This window comes from Panthera leo, chromosome B2 (genome assembly GCF_018350215.1).
Source record: "Panthera leo isolate Ple1 chromosome B2, P.leo_Ple1_pat1.1, whole genome shotgun sequence".
In the NCBI taxonomy this organism is placed as follows: domain Eukaryota; kingdom Metazoa; phylum Chordata; class Mammalia; order Carnivora; family Felidae; genus Panthera; species Panthera leo.
In genome coordinates this window covers 38,929,716-38,951,470 of record NC_056683.1, presented here as the reverse complement: position 1 = coordinate 38,951,470, position 21,755 = coordinate 38,929,716, and positions in this window count along the sequence as shown.

Here is a 21,755-nt window from a genome sequence, read left to right as displayed (position 1 = left end):
GGCACGACTGGTCAGGTCCATAACCTTTGTTTCAGGAGTATGGAGATTATAGTCCAAAGAGGGGAAGTCAGTGATTTATTCAGTCACTGAGCAAATTACTCAGCTCAGTCTCCAAAGCCAGTGCTCTGTGCAGCACTATGTTCCCTTTCCATCAAGACCACTGTAACCTTCTCCCTCCCATGAAACAGCACTTTCCTATTTGCCCTATTCTTACATCTCCCTGTTGGGGTCTGTCAGCCTTTCCTAAGATCATAAGAGGTCATGGACAAGCCCTTCTCATGACCCACTCATGACCTTCAAGGTTCTGCCCCCCACGACTTCCATCTTCCTAGGCAATGCAGTTTTTTTTTTAATATATGAAATTTATTGTCAAATTGGTTTCCATACAACACCCAGTGCTCATCCCAAAAGGTGCCCTCCTCAATACCCATCACCCACCCTCCCCTCCCTCCCACCCCCCATCAACCCTCAGTTTGTTCTCAGTTTTTAACAGTCTCTTATGCTTTGGCTCTCTCCCACTCTAACCTCTTTTTTTTTTTTTTCCTTCCCCTCCCCCGTGGGTTTCTGTTAAGTTTCTCAGGATCCACATAAGAGTTAACAAATGGTGCTGGGAGAACTAGGCAATGCAGTTTAGCATAGTGCCTGATCCCTTCTGTCTGCCAGGAGCAGCTGTGGGGGGTGGGGTCTCAAGGTCACATGACCCATCCCTCCTCCACCTGCAGCTCCTTCTTGCTCCCTTGAGAAACCAGATCTAGGTAAGGCATTCTGGCTAGAATAAAGAAAAGTGGCAGACTGGGTAAAGAGTCCAGAGTTCTCATCCTCCTTCCAGCTCAGAAGTTACCAAGAGAAAATCCTTCCTGACTGCAGCTCAGCCTTCTTATCTGGCAATGGTGGGGCGCTAGGAATGTTTGAACCAGTGACCTCAGGCTGACAACCTGAGTGACCTCAGACCTCCAGGCCTGACAACCACGTGCCTAAGTTTCTGAGAATCTTCAAGTGGAATGATAATGACTTAGCTATTGTAGATAACCTTGCTTTCTTCAGTTTGACCTACATGCTTGTGGGGTACACAACAGCGAGGGCCAGCACTGAAATGGCACAGTGGAAATTGGGCTACCAGGCAAATGGACCAATGTGGACCACAAAGAGTCTTTGGGCCATTTGCCGCTTGTTTTTCTACCTATAAATGTGTTCCTTTGCTTTGGCATTTATGTGGTTTCAGAACGCTATTATCTTGTCAGCATTGTTCTACAGCATTGACATTATCTCTTAATTACACAATTACTTTGTTATGTACTGTGGACCTAGTAATAAAATATTTGATGTAGTCAAGCACAGACCAGGTTTTTGAAAACATAATTTGAGTCAAACCATCTTATAAAAATCACTAATGAGTGTCACAGTCTGAAGAGACCTTTGCTGTGTTTTATTTATTCCCCCATTGAAGGGAGGGAGAGACTGAGGTCCAGAGAGGATAAAGGGGCTGTTGTTACTCATGCAGATAGTTATTAGAATGAGTTTTGTGGACAAGAAACCCCACTTTAGATCACACAGCAACTAGGCAGAGCTGAAGGCTAGAGCCCAGGCCTGCTGATCCCAGGGCCACCACATCTTCCCTTTTTTATGAGGAGGTTACTCAACTTTCCTTCTGTCCTCTGTCACCCACAAGATCTGTCCAGGTCAGCCAGTTACCATGAGTTTAGAAGGCAATCCCCAAGGAACTGGCTTACTCCAAGGACCAGGTCCCATTTCTCACAGATGGCTCAGTGATTGAAGGAAGGAACGTGACAAAGTCCCACTGGGCTCAGTCTCTTCTCTGTGTCAAAGGATTGCGTCTCCAGAAAGCTACTAGTAAGAAGCAAACTGCCAGTTGGCAGAGGCGGGGTCTGAAACCATTTGTGCTGTTGGCAACCGTTAGTTTGTTAGCCAAGGAATTAAGCCTAAGGGAACAGCACTTGAGAAAGGGAGGGTGGTTGAGGGGAAGGGGGGAGAAAGAGAAAAGAGTGGGGTGCCCTGGGGAGCATGGGTGACGAGCTGGCAGCAGCATAAGAATCATCATCAAAGGGGCAGGATTTACCCGTTGATGACATTCACATTTCACCTTATCACTTCGCATTGCTTATGACCCTGGTCTGACCCAGGCATGGCAGACACCTGCAATCATTCCTCTGCAGTGACCTCAGAGGGCCTTGCAGATCACTTTCTCTTTCTGAGCTTGGAGGCAGCCCCTGGATTCTTCCAGAACAAAATCTTCGCTGTCTTCATCGTATTTGCCCTCTGTTGTCAGTTGAATTGTGTCCCCTGGGAGATATGTTGGAGTCCTAACCCCCAGTCCCTGTGCAATTGACCTTATTTGGCAATAGGATTTTTGCAAATGCAGTCAAGTTCAGATGAGGCCAAACTGGAGTAGGATGGACCCTAAATCCAATGGCTGGTGTCCTTATAAGAAGAGGGGACATTTTAAAAAGGGATTTTTAAAATGTTTGTTTATTTTGAGAGAGACAGAGCATGAGCCAGGGAGGGGCAGAGAGAGAGAGGGAGACACAGAATCTGAAGCAGGCTCCAGGCTCAGAGCTGTCAGCACAGAGTTCGATGTGGAGCTTGAACTCACGAATTGTGGGATCATGACTTGAGCCGAAGTTGGATGCTCAACTGACTGAGCCATCCAGGTGCCCCAGAAGAGGGAACTTTTGACATGAGAGAGGAGCCTGCCATGTGATGATAAAGACAGAGGCAGACACTTTAGTGTCTGCAAGCTAAGGAACACTGAGGACTGCAGCAGCCACGAGGAACAACCAGCGGGAGTTGGGAAGAGGTAGCGAAGGACCCCGCTCTAGAGCCTCCAGAGAGAGCGCAGCCCTGCCGACACCTTGATTTCAGACTTCTGGCCTCCAGAACTATGAGGGAATTAATTTTTATTGTCTTAAGCCACCTACTTCGTGGCACTCTGTGACAGCAGCCCTAAGGAACTCACGTGCCGTCTCTGGGCATCACCTCATCCTGGCTCAGAGTTCTATCTATTTGGCCTTTCTTTCCCACTAAATGCCTCCATGTTTTCCACCTGCCTGCCATTTCTTTTCCCTTCTCCTTTCCCGACACTCATGTCATGCCATTTTCCTGTCTCCAGATGTCCCTTTCCTATTCTCACCTGGGGCCTTCTTGCCCATCCAGGCCCAGCACAGATGGCCCCTCCTCACTTACATCATCTACAAACCCTTCCAAAGGCATTAGTTTTTCATCTGGGCCACTTCCATATCACTGCTTGAATCTTTATTCGGTCCTTCCAGGAGAGGGGGACCCTGAGGAGGAGAAGGTGAGGGAATGTAAAAAGAGGCTTCTCTGGGTTGAGTTCTGCCCTCCTTCAGCCCTGCAGTGACTCGGAGGTGCCAGCTGGGGACCCCATCCTTCCTTCAAAGCATGAGGCCGTTTCTCTAGACAAAGGCCCAAACATCACAATCATATTTTAGGAGTAGAGGTTGTCTATCCTCTTTTTTTCCTCAGTTCAAGGTGATTCTAGGTGAACTAGTATCAACCACAGCTGGGTCTCCCTCTGGGCCCAGTCGCTCTGTCTGGCTATGTATAGCTGGATCTGGTCAGATGGACAGAACTGCTCCACAGATGGGAACCTCAGATGTAATGCTTACCAACCTCAAGGTCCATCCTGCAGAGATATTCTCTGTGCATTGTCACACACACTGAGGGGGAGGTAGTTGTGACACACGCGTGCGCATGTGCACACACACACACACACGCTGTCTTGTTTGTGCATCCCTCATTAGATCAGACTGTACTGTGTGTGATCGTCAAGTGTACTATGTACTGTGCCCTTCCTCGGGTGTTCTCCCAGCCTGGAATGTTCTTCACCAGACACAATCTGATGCCTCTCTCAAGTCTCAGGTCAAATAATGTCTTCTGGATCAAACTTTCCTGTGGCCCATCGGACTGAACCAATCACCCCTCTTCAGTGCCTCTGGGCACCACATACCCACCCCTACAGTTATACCTGTCACACTGCGGTGCTGGGGCTTTGCAGCCCAAGGGACCATGGCCCTTCCCCAGAACTGGGACAAGGACTAGGGTGGAGCTTAGATAGTCTTTGTGGAGCCCATAAATGAATACATGCATGCCTGTGTGACACCTTGCAGGGTGTTTTTATAAAGTGGATGAATTTTTATTTTTACAAAGCAGATTGTACTTATTTATATAATAGGTACAAAATCCAAAAGTTCAAACAGGGTATGTGGTATAAAATCTCCCTCCCTCTCTGTCCTCTAACCACCCGATTTCTCTCTACAGAATTGTTAGCTGACTCCTGTTTTATGTGTGTCCTTTCAGAGAATCTCTGCTAATATAAACATGCATGAATTCCTTTTTCCCCTTTTAGCACAGATTATAGCATCTTGCTTTTTTAGATTTTACTTTTTAATGTATCTTGTAGATCCTTGAGTATCAGTCCTTTGAGGGCTGCCTTTTCTCATCAGCTGTGTGGCGTTCCTCTACAAGAGTGCCCTGTGATTATTCAGCCATCTTTGAAGGTTGTTTCTGGTCCTTTGCTGGTACAAGCCATGCTGCCATGGATAAGCTTGTACATTCACTGACAATACTTAATACTGAGAAATTACTTTCAAGTGGTGGGATTTGGGGCTCCTATAGGGTAGACAGAATAATTTTTCTGGCACTGTAGTGGTTCCTGCTAAGGGGCTCGTTCAACACTTGTTTCAATCCCTCTCTCATGTGCTGAGTCTGAGAAGCTAAAAACCACATTTCCCAGGCTTTCTTGCAGGTGGATTTAGGGTGTGATTCAGGATCGACCAAACAGCTGTCCTTGGGTGAGATTCTGATTTGGAACTGAGTTGCTGAGCAGAGAGGTGGGCAGTGTTTTGCTAGGGAATTGTGGCAGAGAAACCGGGTCCTGCAGCTGACAGTTGCAGGGGCAGTGTCTGATATGGAAGCTTCCTGACTGAGGGGCAACAGCAGCTCCTCAGCTGGCCCAGTCCTGTGCTGTAGTCTTGGGAGATGATCCTGGGAGCTCAGTTTAGTGCCTTTCCCCCAGATTGTGGTCCTCAGATCAGGAGCAAATGCCAAGCCCCAGCTCAGTCCTGTATTTTAGAAGTCTAACTATATTTTATAAGTCCCCCAGGTGATCTACATGCACATTCAAGGTTAAAAAGTACTAGTCTGGACTATAGAGGATCTCAGCTAATGTAGTAATTATAATCACCCAGGGAGAAATGACTGCTCCAGAAGCCGAGGGCATACCTTCAAATGATTAAATCATAATCTCTGGAAATAGGGCCTGGACATCAGCATTGCCCCCCCCCCCCAGGTGATTCTAGTACACAACCAAAGTTGTGACCCATTGGCCTAGAGTAACAGTTCTGAATCTTGATTGTACATTAGAATTATAAGGACCAATATAGATAATAAAGGAATAATGATAGTTAGAAAACTGCCAGCTGCAGCTAACAACATAATCTTAAAACTCAGAGGGGCATGTATTAGTCACATAATGAACAGTAGTTGTTGGGATTCTGCCTTCACATGTTTGTAGCAGTTCCAGGCCTCACATCTGGGCACAGTGAAATCCAGGGGCAGAAATGGGTCTATCTTTCATGGGGTCTTTGTCTTAAGAGCAAGGAAACTTTCTCAGAAGGATGCCCAGACATCTTCTCTCAGATCTCACTTGCCAGACCTGCACTCTATGCTCACTCAGAAACCAGTCACTGGCAAAAGGAATGGGACAGTCAGCTCTAACTTGAAGAATCCAGCACAATGAGAAAGATAGGAGGTGAGCCTGCAAAGGGAATCTGGGGCTTTTAATTTAACTTCATCTTACTCTTTGAGAGAGTTTGTTCTGTTCACTGATGTGTAATTTCCATTCCTAAGGATTTTCCTTTTAAGATTATCCTTTTAAGACTGAAACTTTTAAAATTTTAGGATTTTAAGCAACCATAAAGCCATTAACAATTATTATGGCACCATTAATACATCAAAAGCCTTTTTGTTTTGGGTAACAAAGAATAAATCGTTTTATAAATTATATGTTGAAAAGGTAATATATACATTTAAGTAAAAAAAAAATACAAAGATATTTATAGTAAGATAAATTGATGTCTCCCCTATCTGTGCCCTCCCCAAGGCAGTTACTATTAAGGATTTCTTGTGTATCCTTCCAGAAATACTATAAGCATGTTCAAACATATACTCATTTATATTTACCACATAAACATTAAGCAAACAATAGTACTGTCCTTCATCTTGTCTTTTGCACTTGTGTACAACTTTAAAATTGACATTCCTGTTTTTACATTTTACTTGAAGTGGTAAGTTATTAACTCTAAGTAGACTGTGAAAGATTAGATATACATATTATCCTTCCTAGAGCAACCATTAAAAAAATAATATAAAGAGATGTAGCTTAAAAAGTCAATAGGTTAATTAAAATATATTACAAAAAATCAAACACTGCAAACCAAGGCAGAAAAGAGGAAACAGAGGAACAAAAAATAGAGAAGAACAAAAAACTAATAAAATGGAAAGCCTAAATTCAATCATGTTGGTTGAATTACATTAAATGCAAATTATGCTAAATTACATTAAATGTAAATGGTCTAAACTTACCAATTGTCAGATTGGACAACCGAACAACATCCCAATATATGCTGTTCCAAGAGACACACTTTAATATGAAAACACAAGTTGGTAAAAAGTAAATGTTGGAAAAGATACACCATTTAAACATTAATCACAAAGTGACTGAAGCAATGTAAAATGGTGCAGCCACTATGGAAAACAGTATAGAAGTTCAGCAAAAAATTAAAAATAGAATTACTATATGATCAAGCAATTCCACTTCTGGGTATCCAAAAGAATTTAAAGCAGGGTCAAAAAAAGATTTGTACACTCATGCTCATAGCAGCATTATTCATAATAGTCAAGAGGTGTAACTAACCCAAATGTCCATTGACAGATGAATGGGTAAACAAAATGTGGTCTATACATACAATGGAATATTACTCAGTCTTAAAAAGGAAGGATATTCTAACATATGCTACAACATGGATGAACTTTGAGGACATAAAGCTGACTGTAATAAGCTAATCACACAGAAACAAATACTGTATGATTCTACTTACAGAAAGCATCTAGAGTAGTCAAAATCATGAAGAGCGGTTGTCAGGGGATGAGGGGAGGAGGGAATGGGAGAGATATTATTAAATGGGTATAAAGTTTCAGTTTTACAAGATGAAAATATTCTGGAGATTGGTTACAACAACAGTGTGAATATACTTAATACCGCTGAATATTTAAAAATGGTTAGATAATAAATTTTATGTGTATTTTAACACAATTAAAGAAAAGATAAGTGAAGTGGCTACATTAAAGTAGACTTCAGACTAAGGAAAATCACCAGGGAGAAGAGAAACATTACAGAATGATAAAATAGGGTCAATTCACAGGAAGCCATAACAATTCTAAATTCTAAATGCACCTAATGATGGGGCTTCAAAATATATTAAACAACCATTGGTAAAACTGGAAGGAGACAGAAAACATGCAACTATAGTTGGAGATGTCAGTAGTCCTTTCTCAGTGACTGATCCAAGTGGACATCAGTAAAAGTACAGAGGACCTAAGCAACTCTAGCCAACTTGATCTCATGGACATTTATAGAGCCTCTCACAGCAGAATGCATATTCTTTTCAAAAGTGACATTCTTAGTGTGCAGCAAGTCCTTCCAACCTTCCCTGCTCCTCTGGCTCTACCTTCATATAATTATTTCTCTCTTCCTACTTTTCTCTCTTTCTTTTCTTTACTCTCTTCTTCCTCCACTCTCATTCCATTTTCTCTTTCTCCCACTCTTTAATGGACATATATTCTGTCTAGAACTAATTTCACAAAACTAGATGTTCTTAATTTAAAAGCAAGTGAGTTGACTGTTTTCTTTCTAAATAAAAAAAAAAAACATTTGTAAATCAACTTGCTTTTTGCATGAGGTGGTCAGTTGATTCCTCCTCCTAAATTCTGGTCTTGGATATCTGCTGTAAGTTACATTGGGAGTTCACAGCAAGATCACTGGGACTGCAGTTATTGGAGGAAGGAAAACTTCATGGAGGAGGTAAAATTTGGAATTGGATACAGTTTGGATTACGGTCCAAGGGAGCTTCCTTTTAGCTTATCTCTCTGTCTTCAAATTGTTGTAAATGGTCTGGCTGTCCACATGGCATCAAATGATGAGAACACACAAATGTGAGCATCCAACCTCTCTCCACTGTGTCTCTTCTCCTACCTCCTCCAGTTTGAGGATAATCTTTTCTTTCCTCATAAATACCTTTTCCCCCTTTGCTTTATAGAGCTAGGACTGTGGTTCTGGCTCTCTGTGATAACTGTAGGTTTTATCCTCCTGGGACTCTCCATTTTGCCCTAATTGCCTCACATTGTATGGCTGGGGTTTGCAATTAGTTTTGCCACTTCTCTCAGGGCCTGCCAGCTCATTATTGGTTTGTCTCTGGATTTCCTGCAGCCTCTGCTACACTGTCTTGCTAGCTTTGGACCAGAGCCCTGTGCGTGACCTGGCTGCATGCTGCCTGCTTCCTGAGGACCCCTGGGAATCTCTTGCTGTTTCTGTGTCTCACTAGATGAGTGCTGCTTTCCTTTTGGAGTGGAGACGGCTGCCCATGATACCTGAGAAAAATGGAAGAAAGCGTGAATTCTGCATAGGTGGTTACACCGTGTGTGCATGTGGATGCTTGCACTTATGGAAGTGTATGTGTGTGCCAGAAGACAGTGTGCTCATAAAATGGCCTGTGTGAACAGCCTAGACCAGCAGCATGTGCGTGGTGGGCCAAATGAAGGGAACGGAAGACCTGCCTGGAGTCCTGGAACCAGCCTACCACCTCCTGTGATTTCCCATATGTTCATGGGGTTCACATGGATTCTGAATTATGATTTGAAGGTACCCAGTTTCTCCTCCACTGGGGCCTAAAGTTTTGCCATTTGGCATTTTTTAATTTGTGTTAAACATTGTCCTCTGGAGACTTCCCTTAAAAATGCAAAATCTTCTGGAAAGAAGCTCCCAGAGCCAGAAAGATGGGAGACTAAAAATTAATCCCCTTTACAGTGCATGCATCACATACCTGGATCACAGGGCACCACCTGTGGGTCCTTCACAATGTGCCAAAAAGGCTTCCTTACCTATGAAGGCCATTCTTTTTTTTTTTTTTACATTTATTTATTTTTGAGAAACCGAGAGAGACAGAGCACGAGCAGGGGAAGGGCAGAGAGAGAGGGAGACACAGAACCCAAAGCAGCCTCCAGGCTCTGAGCTGTCAGCACAGAGCCTGACGCGGGGCTTGAACCCACAAACTGTGAGATCATGACCTGAGCCGAAGTTGGACATTTAACCGACTGAGCCACCCAGGCGTCCCCTATCAAAGCCATTCTTAAGAACATGGTGGACAAGACCAATTGGAACCAAATGTGGTGGTGATATTGATAAGTTTGGATGTTTCCATAACTTGGGGTATTGGTTTTTCCTCTAGAATAGTGGTATTTAATAGAAGTCTAACATGAGCCACATATTTGAGTCACATATGCAATTTAAAATTTTCTAGTAGCCACATTAAACAAAAGGAAAAAAAGTAGAATTAATTTTAATAATATACTCAACTAAATATTTATAAAACCAATATTGTAAAAAAATACTATCATTTCAAACTCTGAACTCTGTATAAAATTATTAATAAGATCTACTTACATGTTTTTTTAAACTGAGTCTTTGAAATCTAGTGAGTACTTTACACTTTCAGCTCATCTCAGTTTGGACTAGCCACATCAAGGGTTCAATAGCCACATGTGGCTAGTGGCCCCCTAACTGGACAGCACTGCCCTAGACCCTCCCTATTCAAAGCCCAGAATTCTGCACCCCTTGTTCTGTCCAGGGCACTATCTCCACACACTGTTTTTCCTCAGACCCAATGTCCATAAGCCCGTAGACACCTTAGGAGCCGGGGGAACTTCCAAGGGATTTCATGTTTTATTTATTCCATAGAGTCCTCAGAGACAGATGGGGTGCTGGGGAGGACGTGGCGGGTGTCTGAGGTGTTTGCGTTCAACCACCTGCATTGCTGTAATGTGGGTGTCATGATGAACACTTGCAGATTACTTTATCAAATGTTAGACTAAACCAACCCCCACGAAAGGGCAAACAGCTTAAAGATATCCCTACAAAGAAATCACAAATTGAAGATATACCTGTAATGCAAATGCACGTGGGGACTGAGAAACAGTGAGTTGATTTTTTTTCCTCCTAGGACAGTTATGTGATGGGATTAAAACACTGGTGATGGGGCCAGGCTTCAAATTTCAGAATTACCAAGAAGACCACCTGAAATGTGAATTTATGTCCAATGTTATTAACAAAGAACTTCATCCTAAGTGTATTTTATGTCTTGGGATATTAGCATGTGACAGTTCTAGTTTTTGGCATATGTTTTGTCATGTATGCAATTCATTTGTTCCATAGTATGTGAACAAAATTCAGAAATACAGACTTTATTGAAAAATGTATTATTTATTTTTGAGAGAGCTCAAGCAGGGGAGGGCCAGAGGGAGAGGGACAGAGGATCTGAAGTGGGTTCTGCGCTGACAGCAGTGAGCCCAATGTGGGGTTGGAACTCACAAACTGTGTGATCATGACCTGAGACAAAGTCAGATGCTCAACTGACTAAGCTACCCAGACGCCCCCAGAAATACAAACTTTAAAAAAATAAGTCAGATCAGGTCATTCTTCTGCTCAAAACCATGCAGTGATTTTCCATCAGACTCTGGAAAACCCCAGGGCCTTATGATGACCATGGGCCCTCACCCTTCATGCCTGTTCCATCAGTCCCTGATGCCACCCACCTTCCTTGACTCTCATTTCCATTTTCTCTGCTCCAGCCACACTGACCTCCTCACTGTTTACCATTTTTGTTGAATCTACAACAACAAAAGACATTCAGCTTTACACATTTTTTTAGTGTTTTATAAGTGGAGTCATACTGTGCAAATTCTTCTGCTAGTCTCTTGGTCAACTTTATTCCTAACATTCGCCCGTGACATGATTTGTAGCTATAATTTATTCATTTTTACTACTGTGTAGTATCTCATTGTATAATTATGCCATATTTTTAAGAACACCCTCCTGCTGTTGCTTCAAGGTTTGTCTTGTTCCTATTCAAATGGGGCCATCATGAACATTTTGTCAGGAGTCCTGGGGCATATGGGCCTGCCCAGGGTTCATAGGTATGACATCATCTACATGTCTTTCCACATTCAGCATCACTATAGGTGCTTCCCCCTAAGCTCCAAATGTCCCCCTCATTGTCCTTCTTTTGTCTGCCAAACTTAAGACCAACTTACTGGATGTCTCCTTTGAGAAATATTCTCCCGAAGTCTTGACAACTTTGCTGTGTTTGTGCCTCTGCTTGAAATACCACTCACTGTGTCTGTTAAAGGTAGTGGTGCCTCTCTTAACTAACCTTTGCCCATCTGGGATGCACACTTACCAGTACCTGAGGCCCCTGAACCCTGAGGCTGGGAAGCTGCCTTTGGGTTCCCACTTCTGTTTTTCCCTGTTGAGTTATACACTAACCAAGAACTGGTGATGTTTGTTCCCAGACCCATGTAGGTGAATGCTTCTTGTTACCCTAGTGATGTGACTTAATCATGTGTGATGTGGACCAATAAAATATAAGTGCAGAAGAGTGAAATTTGTTCCTATACAACCTAAATGGAATGTGCCAGAAAGACACATAAGAATGTTGATACATGAAGAGGTTTGAATGAGCTGACATCCAGCTGACACAAAATGCTGTTCACTGGTCACAGATGTGTGTCTCCTCAAGACTAATATGGTAGAGACAACTGTGGGCCCATCTTTGTGTCTGTGTTCTAGCCCAAGGCCTAAAACAGAGTAGGAGTTGATGAGTGTATATTGATCAAGAGGTGACTGAATAGGGGCACCTAGGTGGCTCTGTTGATCGTCTGACTTTGGCTCAGGTCATGATCTCACAGTCTGTGAGTTCGAGCCCCTGGTCAGACTCTGTGCTGATAGCTCAGAGCCTGGAGCCTGTTTCAGATTCTGTGTCTCCCTCTCTCTGCTCCTCCCTGCTCACGCTCTCTCTCTCTCTCTCTCTCTCTTAAAAATAAATAAACACTAAAAAAAAGATGACTGAGGGGAAAATGGGTGATGGGCATTGAGGAGGGCACTTGTTGGGATGAGCACTGGGTGTTATAAGGAAGCCAATTTGACAATAAATTATATTTAAAAAAAACTAATAAAAAAAGATGACCAAATGAATAAATGTTATCTTTAAAAAAAGAAAAAAGGTCTCTCTATAGGTTATTCATACAAACAAATCACAGGAAAAGTAGGTGTGGGGGAAACAACTGTAAAAGATTGGGAATGACCTGCAGATATCTTGAAAGATTCTGCACTTGGAGTGCTGTAGCAAGTGTCCTTAAATCCTAACTCCAATTTAAAGATAAAGAAACTGGCAAATTGTAGTCATACATGATGGATGTGGTTTATGCATGGCAGATGATGTGGACCTTCAGCCAGCAGACCCACACTCAAAGAAAAGGGCCTGGCTCCACATTAAAGAAGAGGAGAATTAGTATGTTTGTATGTTTTAAGATAAAATATTTAGTAAAAAATGTGTGTCAGTTGGTCTCAGCAGGAAAAAATTGGCATTCTCAAATGAGGTACTTTAAAGAGAGTGTAAGAAAAGGACTTTGTAGAACTGTGAGCAGAAGGAAGGGACGCCACAAGAGAGAGAGAACCACAGGTGAGGGGAGCCAGGGCTCCTTCTGACAGAAGCTGGGCTTGGGGTTGAGAGAGAAAGCTGGGGGATTAATACTCTGGGCTCTCACTTTTCTCTCTCTTGATCTCCTACCGGTGTCTCCTCTTGGTCAAACCCAACATGGGGGCAGAAAACAAAGGAGCCTGTTGACATAGTCTATGCAGTTGAAACCCCCAGGGTAAAGAGCAGACAGGGAGGGGATCAGGGAGCAAATGGAAGAAGCCCAGGAAGGTATCCTTTGTTAATGATTCTCTACTTGGATATTTTTAATTTTCTGACAAACCGTGAGTCCCAGTCCAGCCAGATTGGAGGGCTTCTCTTTTGTGTGTTTCCAGGTTTATCTCTTCCACTAGATGGTGAATATCTACAGCCAGGGGCTCTGTCGTGGACATCGTTGGGTCTCCAAGCCTGGTTTTGGGGTTGGCATGTGGAAGAGGCTCAATAATTCAATGAATGAATGTTGGTGACACTGTAAGAAAACTTATTTGTCAAAGAATCAGTAATCTCTGTGCTTATTCATTTATTTAACAAATATTTATTGAATGACTACTATGTGCCAGGTGCTGCCCTAACCAAAGACACAATGGACACCAGAGCTACAGTCTAGGATGGAAAGCAGTCACCAAATTATTTCACTCATTTGACAAACATTTATTGAACAAGTATGTGCTAGGCACTGTCCTCGGTTCTGGGAGTTAAACAATCAACAAGATGAGATTCTACTTTCATCGACTTTACACTTGAATGGGCATGTTGCGCACTATGGTAGCCATCTTTAAAGCCGAAGGTAGGCAATGGGACACCACTTTTTCAGAAGCAAATTGTGTCCGTGGCTCCTGATAGATGAGAGGCAAGCAGGATGCCACTTTAGGTCATGGAAAGACAATCTGCTGGGCTGGATGGAAGCCAGAGCTTCGGGTGAATGTCCTTACAGGGCAAGAGTGTCCTTGTTAACCACATCTGATCCTCTGGCATTGGATGACTGGGATGGGTCCCAAGTAAGAATATCTGAGCTCTTCATACTTCTCCAATAACAGAGCTTTACATGGTAGGTCTTCAATTAATTTCTGTAGAATTAAGTTGACTCTTACCAGCCTTTTGGTGGATGTTGACTCTCCAGAAGCTGGACTTGGGTGATGAAGGACTAGCTGGCACCCCAGTGGAGACTTGGCAGGGTAATGGGGATAACATTGCCTTGTTTAGATGCTTGGGATTGTTTTACAGCATGTGTCACTTGGCTCTGTATGTTAGAGGCAGCCTTTTCTGGGAAGCTAAAGAGTGGATTAAACCTAGCTTCTTATCATATTAATACTCCCCTAAACTCCTACACTACCAAGGTTTGGGAGTCTGTATTCCTCTTGTGTGCAAGTACCAAACTGCTGGGAAAGTGGTATGAAAGGCTGCATTCTGTTCACACATTCCTCCCATCTTGATGTGAGGCCATGAGGATTCAGCTGGATGGAATGATCTCTCAGGGTCCCTTTCAGCTGGGTCATTCCCTCTTTGAGAACTTTTTCATCCTCCCAGGATTTGGATGTGGTGGTTGGGCTGCTCCCTCTGACTGGTCCATCTCTGACCACCAAATGAGCTGCTGTGAATCAGCAGGATTCACATTCAGCATTGGCCTTTGGAGACAGCTGCCTGACCAGTGTGATTTTGTATGCTCCCTGGAAGGGACTTTTCTCCCTACGCATGTCCCCAAATACCTTCTCTAATCAGCCTTTTGATGTCTGGGATTGCTTTCCTGTGGACAAAGCCTTCCATTCCACAATGAAGGACTGAAAATAGAAATGAATGCACATGTGTTTGGCATTGCACACAACAGACTGTTCTTGGCCTCCTTGCTGCTTGCTGCTCGTGCTGTCCCCTCTGCCAGGAATATCCTTCCTGTGCCCTTATTTCCCTTACACTGATTCTTTAAGAGTCAGTTCAAACATTTCTTGCTTGAGGGGATGTTGTAATTGTCTTGATTACAAGGAACAGACTTACTCTGACTACCTGAAATAGAGGCTAGTTGGGAGGGCAGGGGTGGCAAAGATAAAAGTCAGCTCATAAGGGGGTGAACTTGTGGATATACAAGAATAAGGGACCTAAGTCTCTGCTTCTACAACTTGTCTCCTCCACCCTGGACTATAAGATCTTACAGATCTTATAGTAAGAACTAGAAAGCAGAGACTATGCATTATTCATTTTTGAAAGCTCAGACCTAGCATAGAGCCTAGTACATAGTATAAACCCAATAGATGTTTGTTGAATAGGTGAACGAATAAACAACTGGATCCCAAGCATGAGTAGAGGATGTTGGTGTTATCTTTGGGGGCCTTATAGTCTATCTGGGGAACTAGAAAACAAGTAAAAAATAAGTAAGAGCTAAACAGTGCAAAACAGTGGTTAGGAACCAACACATATCTTGCAAGGTGAATCAAAGGTGCCTTAGGGGAGAGGAGATTTAGTTAGCAAATCTCCCTGAGAAAGACTTCAATTCACAGTAACACGTGGCTGCCCCATGTTAGACCTTTCAGAGTGTAGACTTTTGATGGGGAAACTGGAGAGAACGTTGAGTTGTGTCCAGTTGCATATAGGGCCCCACAAAGGGTGCCCAGGGATGGCCAGGGGGCAGGTACAGGGAGCTGAGATGCTTGGCCAAGGGCTAGCTTGCAACATTGCCTTAGACAATTTCCCAACTCCTTTGGGACCCATGAGTGGCACTGTCTGGTAATCCTCGTTGGTCTAATCTGACTGGTTGGTCCAACAAAGAAAGTGAGGCTTGTGCACTGTGTCTGTTGAGTTACTGCCAGCTGCTGGTTATGGATGACTGCAAGGCCCTGGGTGGCCCTCAGGGATCCACAGTGAACCACACAAGTTATCCCGATGCTTCTGATTTTGTAGACTTAGATCAAAGGTCAAGAAAGAAGGGATCTTAGCAGCTCTCTTTGTTTTGGAGACTGGCCCCGGGGTGAATCCCATACCATTCCCTCTTCTGTGAAGTGCTTCACTGAACTTTCCCACAGAATTTGTTGCCCTCGCACAGGCTGTCAGTGAACAATTATGAGGGAACGTCCTGCACCCGGAACTTCATCTTTTCTTATACTCGAAATGGAGTAAGTGGCTACCCAACTGAACTCATTGAGCCCAGCCCCTCGATAAGAAAACAGGCTCCGAGAAATTAATCTCTGCGTCTTCATGCAGCGCTCTGAGTTTAACCTGTTTCCTCACATATACCCACACTTTTGTTTTTCATTTCACTCATTGTGGAGGGCCCCCCATGCTCTGGGCACTGTTCCAGGTATTGGAATGTATGGTCAGGTGGCAGGGAACAGAATGCTCATCTAACTGTGGCTTCAACGATACAGACACCCATTGTCTCATAAAACGAGAAAGAAGTCTGGGACTGGGGTGTGCAGGGGCTGCTGTATCACCAGCTCAGCAATGTTACCAAGCACCGAGGCGTTGCCAACTGCCTGCTCTGCTGTGCTTGTGCGTCAGATGGGGGGATGGCTGTTCCTGCCTCCCCGGCAGCATCCTGATGTCTGAAAATGGAAGGGAGCCAGGTCAGGAACCTCCACCTCTCTCTCTTTACCAGGGAAGACTATCCTTGGAAGTTTTCTGCTGACTTCTTTTTATATCCCATTGGCCACCCCATCACGTGCCTGTTCCTGCACCAATCACAGGCAGATGGGAACGGTATGCTAAAGCTGGCTGCCATGGGCCGGTTGTGATACACCGTTCATGAGAAAGACAGCGTAGCATCCCCATTCAGAGTACAACATCTGGAGCCAGATGGCTGAGTTCAAATCCCGACTCCACCAATTCTCAGTTACATAACCTTGGGCAAGGGGCTTGACCTCTCTTCTTCTCAGTTTTCCTATGTGTAAAATGGTGATAATGAGGCCTTAAAGGTTGATGTGAGGAAGCGCTTAGCACCGTATTTGGCTCATGGTAAGTGTTAACTTCTAATATAGCCATCCTTCCCTGGGCTGAGCATTTCTCTGCTTGAATAACACCAAGAAAAGGGGTAAGATGTTGGGTAGACAACTCTAGTGTAAAGAGACAATGTTAAAAATCCTGTGAGTGGTGCCTTGGTGCAGGATAGTGGCGAGGAAGGTACCTGATTCAGAGCTGGGGGTTATCAGGGAGGGCTTCTCAGAGGAGGTGGCGCTAATGTATGATTTCAGCAAAGGTAGCAGTTACTCAGGCAAAAGTAGGGTTGGGAGGGTGGGAAAAGAAGGTCTGTCTTCCAGGCAGAGGGAATAACAGGCATAGAGACTCCCCAGTGTGATAGTCTGTGGTATATGCAAGACAAGTACAAACAGTTTATGGAATGAAGTGGTGGCTGGGGTGTCTCTGGAAGAGTGTGTTGCCAGGCTGGGGAGGGCCCTGAATGCTGAGCTAAGGAGCTTGGGTCTTCCTAGACTATGGCTTGTAAACTGGAAGTGACGCTGGGTTTATAGTTTTGGTCAATGACTCAGGCTGTAAAGGGGGTGGGGGTTCGGATGGATGGGAGGGGAGTGGACCAAGGTAGGAGGCTATGGTAATATTCCAGGGGAGCGGGTAACAGCCTCAACTAGGCTGGAGAGTAGGGAAGGACGGTCAATCAGCAGGATGTGGTTATTAGATGTGGGGGCAGACAAGACAGCCCAGTACCACCCAGTATTGTAGGTTTGGTGACTGGGGAATGAGAGGGATTGGAGAATACAGGCAGGGGGATATCGAGAAAAGGGGGTGGTGTATTCAAGTTTAGCCATGTGGTGTCAGGGGCATCTGGAGATGTCAGCAGATCTTCCCACGCACAAAGCCTGAAGGTTAGGAGACAGACCGGGGCTGAAGACGACAGATTCAGGAGTTACCAACACAGAGGAAGTTGAGAGATAGTTGAGATAAATGCAGTCATCCTGGGAAATCAGAAACACAAACAAGGGACAAACCCGCAGCTCCTGGCTTCGCAGGGATTGCCTGTATTGTGCTTTGTTTAGGCCCTTTGTTGGGCAGGTGATGGTTCAAGACCTGTAGCAAGGCAGGGGTCTTACCTGACTGTCGTGCTGTTTGATACTCAGCCTGCTGTGTGCATTGCGGCATGCCTGCCCCCTGGGTTCCTTAAATTTGCAAGCCCTGATGCAAGGTGAGGAAAGAAGGGGCTTGAGATGGAACCCTGCAGAGCACTGGCATTTATGGACAGGTGCAAAATAGAGTGCTGCTCGAGGGAGATGCAAAGGGGCACAGGGGGTAGGAGGGGACATGCTGGAAGGGTGTCGCAGGACCAAAGGGTGGTCGTGTTCGTGCTGAAGGCACATTGCATGGTTTTCTTCTATCCTGGCACAGTGCCAGGGACAGGTGTCTGGTATAAACTTACTTCTCTTTATTAAATTAACAGCAAGAGTCAGGCATCCCGAGTGGAGGGGATGGGGAAGCAGGTTGTCTTCCTGATGGTACCCTGTGGGTGGGGTTAACATCCCAGCCTCTGGAACCACACAAAGCTGAGGCTGAGGACTGACTGTGTGACATTGGGCAGCTTACTTGGTGATTCCAGGCCTCAGTTACCCTGTCTAAGAATCAGAGACACTAATACCTTCCCTAAGAATGGGAGAGGGTTAAAGGAAATACCGTGTGCTTACATTCAGCATATATGGACCCTTATATGCTCAAACATCACTTTTTTTTTTTTTTAGTTTATGTTTGAAAGAGAGAGAGAGACAGAGCACAAGCAGGGGAGGGTCAGGAGACACAGAATCTGAAGCAGGTTCCAGCCTCTGCGCTGTCAGCACTGAGCCCTATGTGGGGCTCGAACTCACAAGCCGTGAGATCATGACCTGAGCTGAAGTCAGACACTCAACTGACTGAGCCACCCAGGTGTCCCTCAAACATTATGTTTTGAACGAAGGTGGGAGAATGATGTTGCTAGTGGGTAAAAAAAAAAAAAAAAAAAAAAAAAAAAAAAAAAGCCTGGAGCAGCATAAGCTTGCCAAGAACTAAGGGAGTGAATTAGGACAAGGATGTAAGAGAGAAACATAGCCACATCGGGGAGCCAGCACAAGGACTCTCAGTAAAGAACAGTCTGGTGCCAGGAGGCTTGTTATTCTAGAGAGATCCAGACTGGATGAAGAAACCAAGTCTAGGTTCTAGAAGCATTCTGTGTCTTCGCAACTTCCGGTCTTTCTGGAGCTTGCTTCCTTGAGCATCCTCATGCTTTTAGGAGGCTGGCATGGTGGAAAGGATATGGGTACTGGAGTCAGAGAATTCAGGGTTCCCAAATCCCTGCTCTATCACTTTACCACCTGTGTGATCTCGTAAAAGATACCCAACCTCTCTGGGCCTCAGTTTCCTCATCTGAAAAATGAGGTGAACGCCCTTCAACTGCTTATTATGTGGAGTAAATGAGATTAGTGTATATAAACTGGCTCACAGTGTGTGGCTCTTAACAGGGGCCCGATTATTTTGTCTTGTTTTTCTTATGCCTTAAGTAGTTTCTAGCGCCCTCAAGAAGAGGGGCTTAAAAGTGTCTCTTGGCCGGTCAAGAGACCTCACTCTGAGGAGGGGAAGAGGACCTGGAAGGATCTTGTTTTCTGGTCCAGGGGGCTCATCCTGAAAGAAGGAATCCCAGGCTCTGTGGGAAGGGAAAGGCAATGGGACCCCTTGAAGGTGGTGGAAACCACTGGCAAGCAGGGTCCCAGCGGTGGTGCTGTGAAACTCCAGCACCTTACCTTTCTATCTCTAACACCATGACATAACTCAGCCACATCCCTGGTCTTCCTCTACCCTTACACCCCAGGGATCCTGGGGCAGGGAGGAGCCAGGATTATCAGGGCTCCATAGCTCCTCCTCTGCTGCCTCCCAGAGGCCACTTCGGGGATGGCCGCCCTGGCCCAGCCTTCCTTCCAAGTACAGATGGCATTGGCCCCTGTTGTCCTACCTGGATCTGCAGTCAATCCTCGAGTCTGTGGGATCTGGAGGAAAAATCTCTCAGGGGGCTTCTCTTCTCCTACTTCCCCTCCCCCCAATATATTTGCAGCACACAAGCGTACAGCATTTGGCTGTTCTCAAAAAGCTTTCACATCCCATAACTTACAGAGAAGGGAAATGGAGTCAGAGAAATGATCCGCCTAAGATCACATGGCTAATACATGGTGGAACAGGACTAGAACCCAAGAACTCCCAGCCCAGGGCCATTCTGTGCTATAAAATATTAAGCACCCATATTTTATCTCTTTGACTTATTTTTAGTGGGTGGTTTGCTGGCAGCTTGTTTGGGTATTCGGTTTGAGCCTTACCTATGTTCTGGCACCAGGAGGAAATCTATATTCCTTCTACACCCCCCACCATTCCTCCCCTACATTCACTGTCTCCTTGAGTCCTTAAAAAAGTGTCCTGAAGGACAGAACCCCATCCCCCATCTCCCTGAGAGTCTCTGCCAACCCCCCATGGGTACCTCTAATACTCCGTCTCTGGAAAATGAAGCTGTTTCCTGGCTTGCTTAATGGCATTGCCTGGAGCTCAAGAGATCTGCACCTTCAGGTGACTTATTGCAATACCCATCTACGCGGACATCCCTTTCCCTTCTGCATGCATCTGCCACAGCGGCAGCCCAGCTCCAGAGGCAGGCAAAATCGTGTCTGTTGCTTTCCATTAAGGGGCAGGAGGAAGTTACCAGCATTGATTGAAATTCTCAGGTAGCGCGAGTCCGGGCAGCATTTGAAGAGGGGAATTTAATTCAATAGTTTATATTCCACTTAGGTTCCTTCTCTATCTGCCTGCTAGTAACAGCTGTAAACTGCCACAGCTGTCTCGCGGTGTAGAGGAAACAGTCTGGAGAGTAAAATGGAGAATGTTGGGATAAATGTCAAGAGGATGGAGAGCACGGGCAGAATGGGAGTAAGTGGCCAGGTGTGTGTGCAGGGACCCCATTCACGCCTTCCTTCCTGGACCTCAGCTAAATGAGGGGCTCAGTACATGATCATTCAAGCCCCCTCCTGCCCTGAGCTTCACACTGTCAGAGGGAGCCCAGTGGTGTGGGGGAGGGGACCCGAGTCTGGAAGTAGATAATAGGGGCTCAAACCCAGTCTTGGTTCTCACTTCTGACAGCACCGTGGGTGTCATCCGGGCCTCCCCTCATCTCTGAGGGTGAAATGGCAAGCCACACAAAGCTTCTCCCTCCTGGGTACAGTGAGGTCAGTGAGAAGGTGTGAGACAGCGTCTTATGCCCTGGAAAGCCCCATCAGACCTTACTAACTACTGTCACTGTTGTTACTGGGCCACAGAAAACCCCCACAGCCTGCTTCTCACTGGTCCCTTGCCCATGGGCTGCGGCTCTGATTGGGTAGGATCCTCTTCCTGTAGGGGTCTAGGCCTGTGCTAAGCCAAGGAGGCAGTTGTGAAAGGGTTCAAACAATCCCCAACCACCTCCTCCAGCAAAACTCATCTCCAGAAGGCACCTGTCAGAGGATGTTAGTATATTTCCCTCAAGAGGTAATCAATATTCTCTGACCCCAATGGTGGGGCTTCCTTCCCGTAGCCATTGGTCAGTTAGTTCTCACCTTACGAAACTGTCAGTAGACACTTGAGGAGGTGGGACCTAGGATGGGCAAGTGTAATCATCTTGGCAATCTTCAACTTACTTTCTTCTGTGCCCCAGGCACCATGCTGGGCATGGGGGTACAGGGCAGCTAGCCTCCCTTATCTTCATTTTGTGGTCTGTGCATTTAGCAGGCACCCAAAGAGCATTAGCTATGACAGGGGCTGGGGACACAGTGGGAGCTTGGGTGCTTTATGTCTGGTTAAGGGGACAGACACACAAAGGATCTGACTTTTCATGCTGGGCTTCATAGCTCCCGTGGACACCTCAGGAAACTTGCTATGATCCGTCTCCTGCTCTCTCCTTTAAAATATATTTATACATGGGGCACCTGGGTGGCTCAG